Here is a 9,681-nt window from a genome sequence, read left to right as displayed (position 1 = left end):
GGTTCCCTAAAGATAGTCTGAGGTCCTGGTGGGAGAAATATTCAGCCTTCCAAGAGCCAAAGGGAAGGACAGAAGAGCTTGGTAAGGGCAGCCTGGCACAGAGGGGTTCTCGTTTCCAGGAATGCTTAAGGGGATTAATTCTTAAATAGGCACAGAGTGACTTTTTCTGTGCCAGAGGTGGCTGCATCACAAAATGATTATATAATGACACAGGTATTAAAATACAGACAGTGAACTGTCATTTTATCATTCCTTTACTAAGGAACTAGAGGGTGTCGTGATCATCTTACAGACGGGGAAACTGAGGCTGTGGGAGGTCAAGTGACTAGCAAGAGGTAGACTGGGGATGAGACCTGGACGTCCTGACCGCTGAGTCTGCCAAGGCCCTGTGCCTGTGTTCACCGAGAGCTGGCTGCTCCCTCCTGGCCTCTTGTCCTGTGGGTCTGGTTTCTGGAGGATCAGCTCACGGCTCTTGGCTCTGCAGGAGCTGGCTCTTGGGGAGGGTCTGGAAGAAGTCAGGTGGAGGGCCCAGCCTCCTAAGCATGGAGCCAGGGAACCCCAGGATGCCCACTGGAGAAACACATGGTATGTTGGGGTCTAGCCTTTGGCAGGTGGCAGAGTTGAAATCCACTCTAGGTCTGAATTTGCCCAGCTCTGAGCCCAGCTGAAATGGTGTGGGGCCTCCCCAAGGGATGGAAGTGGTGTTATCTGGGCAAGTGTGCACTTTCTAGAACGAGCATAGGTCAGGGAGTAGGCAGACTTAGAGTCAGAAGTCAGGTGTGCTTCCCCCTAAGCGTGCCGGACTTTGGGAAAGTTGCTTAACTTAGGCCCTGGGTCTCATCTGCAATGGGGGAGAATAAGAACAACCTTGTGTGAGTGAAAGGTGAGGATGGGTATACAGTGCTTAGCACAGTGCCCAGTGTGCGACTGGCACTCAGGGAATTGTGATTCTGTTGCCCCTGCCTTCCTGGTGCAAACCATCCCGGTGCAAAACTTCCTGGTGCAAATCGTCCTGGTGCAAACCTTCCTGATGCAAATCATCCTGGTGCAAACCTTCCTGGTGCAAACTGTCATTGCATTCCCAGTGCCTGCCTCGATTTCTCTACCAGTGACATGTGGTTGGCTGCTCCCTGTCTGCTGCCAGGACCAGGTGAGAAATGGATGCACTTGCCAAGGCTGGGCGCTGGCTGGCATGTGTGGGCATCTCTAAGCAGTTGGATATGTCCAAAGCCTCATCAATCATGTTGCCTTCCATTCCCCATGCTGAGGTGGGTGGCTGGGCAGCTGGACCAGCCTCTGGCAAAGTTAAGTGGATGGAGTCTGCCCTTGGTCACAGCCCTCAGAAGCCCTGTGCCCTTGCCTCTCTGCCTCCTGCTTTTCCCAACAAGCTTCTGAGCTTTCTCCCAACTCCCCACAGACCCTATCAAAGGCTCCTGTCAAATGAGATAAAGTGGGTTCTTTAAAAAATGGTCCAGGTATCTGTAGCACTAGCATGTCTATTTACTTTGTCACTGAGGCTGGAGTGCAGTGGTGCGATCATGGCTCACTGCAACCTCGACCTCCCGAGGCTCAAGTGATCTTCCCAACTCAGCCTCCCAAGTATCTGGGACCACATGCATGCACCACCATCCCCAGCTAATTTTTAAAAATTTTGTAGAGATGGGGTCTTGCCACGTTACCCAAGCTACTCTCAAACTCCTGGCTTTAAATGGTTTTCCTGCCATGGCCTCTCAAAATGCTGAGATTACAAGTGTGAGTCGCCACACCCAGCCCAGGATGTCTATCAACAATGCAGATTCCAGGCCCCCACCTCACACACATTGACTCAGGATACCTGTGTGCACACTCAGGACCCATCACCTCACACCCACTGACTCAGGATACCTGTGTGCACACTCAGGATGCATCACCTCACACCCACTGACTCAGAATACCTGTGTGCACACTCAGGACGCATCACCTCACACCCACTGACTCAGGATACCTGTGTGCACACTCAGGATGCATCACCTCACACCCACTGACTCAGAATACCTGTGTGCACACTCAGGACGCATCACCTCACACCCACTGACTCAGGATACGTGTGTGCACACTCAGGATGCACCACCTCACACCCACTGACTCAGGATACCTGTGTGTACACACTCAGGACGCATCACCTCACACCCACTGACTCAGGATACCTGTGTGCACACTCGGGACGCATCACCTCACATCCACCGACTCAGGATATGTGTGTGCACACTCGGGACGCACCACCTCACACCCACTGACTCAGGATATGTGTGTGCACACTCAGGATGCACCACCTCACACCCACTGACTCAGGATACCTGTGTGCACACTCGGGACGCACCACCTCACACCCACTGACTCAGGATACCTGTGTGCACACTCGGGATGCATCACCTCACACCCACTGACTCAGGATACCTGTGTGCACACTCGGGACGCACCACCTCACACCCACTGACTCAGGATACCTGTGTGTACACACTCAGGACGCACCACCTCACACCCACTGACTCAGGATACCTGTGTGCACACTCAGGATGCATCACCTCACACCCACTGACTCAGGATACCTGTGTGCACACTCGGGACGCACCACCTCACACCCACTGACTCAGGATACGTGTGTGCACACTCAGGATGCACCACCTCACACCCACTGACTCAGGATACCTGTGTGTACACACTCAGGACGCATCACCTCACACCCACTGACTCAGGATACCTGTGTGCACACTCGGGACGCACCACCTCACACCCACTGACTCAGGATACCTGTGTGCACACTCGGGATGCATCACCTCACACCCACTGACTCAGGATACCTGTGTGCACACTCGGGACGCACCACCTCACACCCACTGACTCAGGATACCTGTGTGTGCACACTCGGGATGCATCACCTCACACCCACTGACTCAGGATACCTGTGTGCACACTCAGGACGCATCACCTCACACCCACTGACTCAGGATACGTGTGTGCACACTCAGGACGCACCACCTCACACCCACTGACTCAGGATACCTGTGTGCACACTCGGGACGCATCACCTCACATCCACTGACTCAGGATATGTGTGTGCACACTCGGGATGCACCACCTCACACCCACTGACTCAGGATACCTGTGTGTACACACTCAGGACACATCACCTCACACCCACTGACTCAGGATACCTGTGTGCACACTCAGGATGCATCACCTCACACCCACTGACTCAGGATACCTGTGTGCACACTCAGGATACATCTTAACAAGTACCCCTGATGATTCTGGTACACAATGAAGGTTGAGACTTGCTGGATTAGAGGGTGCTAATGGTTTAACAGTGATTTTCAACCTGCTGGGCTGCCTCTATGCTGTTCACATGTGTAACATATGCCCATCAGTGACATCTCTCAATATTTAGTGATTCTTCACTGGGGAAGTGAGTGCCTAACCCAAGGCAGGTGTTGGAATTTCCAGAGAGGTTTGGCAGAGCCACAGCAGGGAGTCTGATCTCCTCCTGTTTGGGTAGTCTGACCTCTTTCCTGGTGGAGAAGTGTTAGGAGCAGGCCCCCCAAAATCTATCCATAAACTGGCCCCAAAACTGGCCATAAACAAAATCTCTGCAGCACTGTAACATGTTCATAATGGCCATAACACCCACGCTGGAAGGTTGTGGGTTTACCGGAATGAGGGTGAGGAACACCCAGCCCGCCCAGAGTGGAAAACCGCTTAAAGGCGTTCTTAAGCCACAAACAATAGCGTGAGCGATCCGTGCCTTAAGGACATGCTCCTGCTGCAGTTAACTAGCCCAACCTACTCCTTTAATTCAGCCCATCGCTTCGTTTCCCATAAGGGATACTTTTAGCTAATTTAATATCTATAGAAACAGTGCTAATGACTGGTTTGCTGTTAATAAATACGTGGGTAAATCTTTGTTTGGGGCTCTCAGCTCTGAAGGCTGTGAGACCCCTGATTTCCCACTTCACACCTCTATATTTCTGTGTGTGTGTCTTTAATTCCTCTAGCACCGCTGGGTTAGGGTTTCCCCGACCGAGCTGGTCTAGGCAGAGAAGGACCAGTTAACGGCTCTTCTTAGAGTAGGTAACGTGTGTTTCTGAGGCAATGCCCTCTGTGCAGCTCTTGGCTGGATGTTCCTTGCTTGGCATCTTGGCTGGTGTCCATGTGCCCGGAGAAGAAGGGCTCTCTCTGACCCAGGCCTAACATGTGTCCCCCGTTTCCACCCTTCCCTGATTACCGGAGGAGATCGTGTCCTGCTGTGCTAATAGAACGTTCTCTGTATTAACAGAAAATTTTAACCCAACAGAGGCGCTTGGATGGAGGAAATCCAGTGTTGCTGGTTGACGGAGAGGGGCCTTCCAAGGTCTCTTGTCCAGTCATTTATTCATGAAGCCACATTTCCACACATATTTATTGTGCACCTGCCCTGTAACAGGCCCCGTGCTGCGATCTGTAGGGGGCCCAGTGATAAATGAAGCCCATTTTTCTTTAGATTCCAGATGATGGAGGGGAAGTCAGGAAGGGAGGCAGGAACCACCACTCTGGGGGGTCCCCTGCCTCCTTCTTGGCATACACTATGGCCTCGGCATGGAGAGCATGATGGGGCACTGACGCCAGCAAGTCAGTTCAGCAATTGCAATACAGCTTGTGGCTGCTTAGAGGCCAACTTAATATATTAAGCAATATTAAAAATGCAGCCTATTTCTGATAATTTATTATGCACATTCTCATAAACACATTACACTCGTCACAGTACATTTACGAGCACCAGGCCTACCAGTGGGGAAAAGTTAACACCTACCTAATGATGTTGTTTTGCAGATGTCAAATGCTGTGGTGCTGCAGTGACAGGCTCAATGGTGCGAAGAAATGTGAGTCTTTTTTCTATCCTGGGAGACCAGAAGGCTGCCCAGGGCTGGGCGGAAGAACCAGGCTCTCTCCCTCCACACTGCCAAGGTCTGTGCTGTGGGATTTGAAAGAGGCCGGGTGAGAGGCTCCCCTGCCAGGAGAGACTTAGCCCAGGATCAGGCTGCCTAAGGCAGGAGATTAGATGTCACAGAGGGATAATGCTGAATCCTCTGGGGAAGCTCTAGAAACGACCTCTGGGAGAAAGAGGGGCAGAGTGTGAGGCCTATATCACAGCACAGACGAGCCTCCCTCCCACAGCCCTGGGGACCTCTAGAGCCCAGGGTCTTCATGACTGGAGTGAACATCTCAGCATTACACATTAATTAGAACGGGTAGGTTCTAATTCCACCCAGGGCTGGTGGAAACCCAGGGCCAACAGCCACAAATGTTCCCTCCAATCGCTTTGAATTCATGATGCAATTCAAAGGTATTAACAATTTCAATGATGATGTGTTCCACTTTTTGTGTGTGTTTGAGACAGAGTCTCACTCTGTTGCCCAGGCTGAAGTGCAATGGCACGATCTCAGTTCACTGCCACCTCCACCTCCCACGTTCAAGCAATTTTCCTGCCTCAGCCTCCTGAGTAGCTGGGACTACAGGTGACTGCCACCATGCTTGGCAGGCGTAGTTCTTTGTATTTGTAGTAGAGATGGGGTTTCACCATGTTGGCCATACTTGTCTTGAATTCCTGACCTCAGGTGATCTGCCCACCTCGGTCTCCCAAAGTGCTGGGATTATAGGCGTGAACCACCACGCCTGGCACCCCCCGCCTTTTTTTTTTTTTTTTTTTTTTTTTTTTTTTAAGAGACTGGACCTTGCTTTGTTACCCAGGCTGGAATGCAGTGGAGTGATCATGGCTCACTGCAGTCTTGAACTCCTGGGCTCAAGTGATCCTCCCATCTCAGCCTCCTGAGTAGCCAGAACCACAGATATGCACCACCATGTCCAGCTAATTTTTTTATGTTTTATTTTTTAAAGATGGGTCTTGCTATGTTGCCCAGGCTTACGTGAACTTAGTTTTACATTTACTACAAATGTGTGTACCTATAAACAATATATGGTATTGTTTTGCATGATTTAAAACTTTGTAAAAATGTCATCATACTGTATGTAACCTCATTAAACTCATTTTTGACTTATTATTGTTTGTGAAGTTTTTTCCTGTTGATGCATCTAGCTATAGTTTGTTTTTATTGCGTCTACTGTTCCACTATATGAATACGCCATAATTTATTTCTCTTTTCTCCTATTGTTGAACATTTAAGTTGGTTCCTATGCGTGGCTATCATCAACATGCTGCAATGGCTATTCCTGTTTCCTGGTCCATATATGGGATTTTTTTTTTTTTTTTTGAGACAGGGTCTCACTCTATTGCCCAGGCTAAAGTTCACTCATGCCATCTCGGCTCACCACAGCCTCAACCTCCCTGGGCTCAGGTGATCCTCCCACCTCAGCCTCCCAAAGTGCTGGGATTACAGGAGTGTGCCACCACACCTGGCCAGGGAGAGTTTCTTTAGAGTTTCTTGGATAGGAAATTTGCTGTATCTAGGGTCTGTATATCTTTAGCTTGACTAGAGAGTGCCTAGCTGCTTCCCAAACTTGTTAGAACCATTGCCATTCTCACCAACCATCTATGACAGTGCCAGTTCCTCCATGTCCTTGTCAACACTTGGTATTGCCAGACTTGAATTTTTGCTAGTCTGGTAGGTTTTTTTTATATTTAATTAGTTCTCCTTGCTAACTAGGTGCTACTTCATTTCTGCTGCTAAGGGTGGGCATGTGCTAGCAATAGATAAATGCAACAAATTAACAATTAAAGAGCTTCTATCAATAAGGATTGGCTAAATACAGTATGCCTCACCTATGCAATAGAATACTGTACAACCATTAACAAAGATGTGTGTGCTGATATGGAAGAGATACTGATATTCTGATGCACTAAATATCTTTTCATCTGTCAGATGTATTGTTAAATAAAAAAGCAAGAGGCATAAAAAGCATATTCCCTTTGTAAATAAATGAAAAGTGATGTATACACGTGCATATTTGCAAGTATATGCACAGGATACCTCTGAAAGAAGAAACAGGACACTGGTAACAGCAGTTCATCTGGGAAGAGCGCTAGAGGACAGGGAAACTTTTCTGCTTTGTGAATTCTTACCACACATGTGTATTAGCCTGTTGGAAAAAATTAGCCCTAGAATAGGCAAATTCATAGAGACTGAAAGTACCATAGAGGTTGCCAGAGGTTTTGGGGTAGAGAATAGGGGGTTTTTACTTGACAGATGCAGAGTTTCTGTTTGAGATGATGAGAGAGTTCTGAAATGGATGGTGGTGATGGTTGGACAACACTGTGACTGTACTTAATGCCACTCAACTGTACACTTAAAAGCGGTTGAAAAGGGCCGGGCACGGTGGCTCACACCTGTAATCCCAGCACTTTGGGAGGCCGAGGCAGGTGGATCACCTGAGGTCAGGAGTTCACGACCAGCCTGACCAACATGGTGAAACCCCGTCTCTACTAAAAATACAAAAATTAGCTGGGCGTGGTGGTGGTCGCCTATAATCCCAGCTACTCAGGAGGCTGAGGCAGGAGAATCGCTTGAACCTGGGAGGTGGAGGTTGCAGTGAGCCAAGATCATGCCACTGTACTCCAGCCTGGGCAACAGAAGCAAGACCGCATCTCAAAAAAAAAAAAAAAAAAGTTGAAATGGCCTGGCACAATGGTTCACACCTATAATCCCAGCACTTAGGGAGGCCAAGGCAAGAGGATCACTTGAGCCCAGGAGTTTGAGACCAGCCTGGGGAAGATGGTGAGACTCTGTCTCTACAAAATGTTTTTTTAAAAGTTAGCCAGGTGCAGTGGCACACACCTTGTAGTCCCAGCTGCTGGGGTTGCTGAGGCAGGAGGATCGCTTGAGCCTAGGAGGTTGAGGCTGCAGTGAATCATGTTCTCAGCACTGCACTCCAATCTGGGCAACACAGTGAGACGCCATCACTACAAAGAATTAAACAAGCAGTGGGGTGTGGTAGCATCACCCGCAGTCCCAGCTACTCGGGAGGAGGGGAGGGTCCTTGAACTGGGGAGATCGAGGCTGCAGAGCCACTACTGCACCCTTGTATACCAGCCTGGGTGACAGAGCAAGACCCTATCTCAAAAAAAAAAAAAAAAGGAAAAGAAAAGAAAAATGGTTGGAATGGTGTATCTTAGGTTATGTCTATTTTACCACACTAAAAAAAGCAGGTAAAAATAAGTTCACAATAAATAAATTTTAATTGCACCGGGGGCAGCACTTGTTCCATGAGCAGCTTCCTCATGCCCCCCTGGAGAGCAGCCCTGACCCTCTCCCACCCCCTGGTCTGGGCATCTCTGCCTGCCTGGAACCTTCTGGGGCTCCCAGGGTCTGGGGAACAGTTCGAACACCACTGGGTCTAAGGAAAACCCCAGCTGGCGTTACCTTAACTTTCATCACTTATGAATCAGCTTCCCAGCTGGAACCTGCACTATTATTTACTTAGTACTTTTCTTTAAACAGACTTACTTAAAAATCCCTTAAATGCCCAGGTTAGCTTTGTCCTAACAGTAATATCTATGATGGGAATTGATGTGCTGATTATGTCTCTCTATGGCACATTGAAATAAGCACATAATTATTACAGTAAAATAGGGTGTGCTAAGTCAGTGAAGGTTACGCAAATGGCCAAGTTCTCATAACTAGAAAGAGGCCGGCTGGCCCTGAGGCTTGGCAATCTGGCTCCAGAATTGACACCCTTGACCACTGCCACCTACCCCCAGCCTGTGACAGTTACCTGTTCCCCTGCCCCCGACAGTTACCTGTTCCCCCGCCCCCGACAGTTACCTGTTCCCCCGCCCCCGACAGTTACCTGTTCCCCCGCCCCCGACAGTTACCTGTTCCCCCGCCCCCGACAGTTACCTGTTCCCCCGCCCCCCTGACAGTTACCTGTTCCCCTGCCCTCGTGACAGTTACCTGTTCCCCTGCCCCTGACAGTTACCTGTTCCCCCGCCCCCGTGACAGTTACCTGTTCCCCTGCCCCCGTGACAGTTACCTGTTCCCCCGTCCCCATGACAGTTACCTGTTCCCCTGCCCCCCTGACAGTTACCTGTTCCCCTGCCCCCGTGAAGGGGCATGCTTGCCCAACATGTTAAGGCTGCAGGTGGCAGAGCATCGTTCTTTGTGGGTGAGTAGGGAGGATGAGCTGAGCTGAGCTTTGCTTACCATCCTCGGTGGCACCTGCCAGTGCTGGGCCAGTCCTCTGCTCCTTGAACCCACAGGACAATGATCCAGGGGTCCTGGACTCCCTACAAGGCCTGGCCTTCAGGCTCATGCCCAGCCTTCCTCAGAGGGCAGGGGGTCTGCATCAGGTTAACCACCCGGCAGCCCCTGCCTCTGCAGCCCCATCCGCTGTCTCCCTGACCCCTCTTCTGCCCTAAGGCAAGAGCAGGAGGCACTGTGTTGGCCTCAGTCCTGAAACCTCAAGGCTGAGAAAAGGTTAGCCCAGCAAAGAGCTGCAGGAAGGAGAAAGGGGTCCAGGCAGGGAGAACAGCAGGTGCTGAGGCCGGGCACGGGGAGGAGTGTGGTGTTTGGGGAGCTGCTTGTGGTTGAGCCTGGCTGGAGCTCTTGGTGTGAAGGGGCCCTACGGGGCAGAGGGTGGAGGCCCAGTGGCTCCTGTTGCACCTTGTCCTGTGGCCTTGGCATGTGTTCACCCTCCTATCACAGTCCCCTGGAG

At 50.4% G+C, this 9,681-nt stretch overlaps 1 long non-coding RNA gene across 2 annotated transcripts; it reads right to left on the bottom strand.

Moving 5' to 3' along the window:
* Positions 1-343: 343 nt before the first annotated feature.
* On the bottom strand, positions 344-9,306 carry LOC129469858 (uncharacterized). Of its 2 annotated transcripts, none has more exons than XR_008653110.1 (3): positions 9,171-9,306; positions 4,826-4,987; positions 344-505 (listed from the first exon to the last, which is right to left on the bottom strand). It is a non-coding gene; the product is annotated as an uncharacterized lncRNA (long non-coding RNA). The 2 variants fall into 2 exon arrangements; XR_010118382.1 differs by lacking the exon at positions 9,171-9,306 and adding an exon at positions 7,806-7,971.
* Between the last annotated feature and the right edge of the window lie 375 nt (positions 9,307-9,681).

Source organism: Symphalangus syndactylus, chromosome 20, assembly GCF_028878055.3.
Source record: "Symphalangus syndactylus isolate Jambi chromosome 20, NHGRI_mSymSyn1-v2.1_pri, whole genome shotgun sequence".
Classification (NCBI taxonomy): domain Eukaryota; kingdom Metazoa; phylum Chordata; class Mammalia; order Primates; family Hylobatidae; genus Symphalangus; species Symphalangus syndactylus.
Note: the sequence above shows the minus strand (reverse complement) of the source record. Positions and strands in the feature narration are given on the sequence as shown.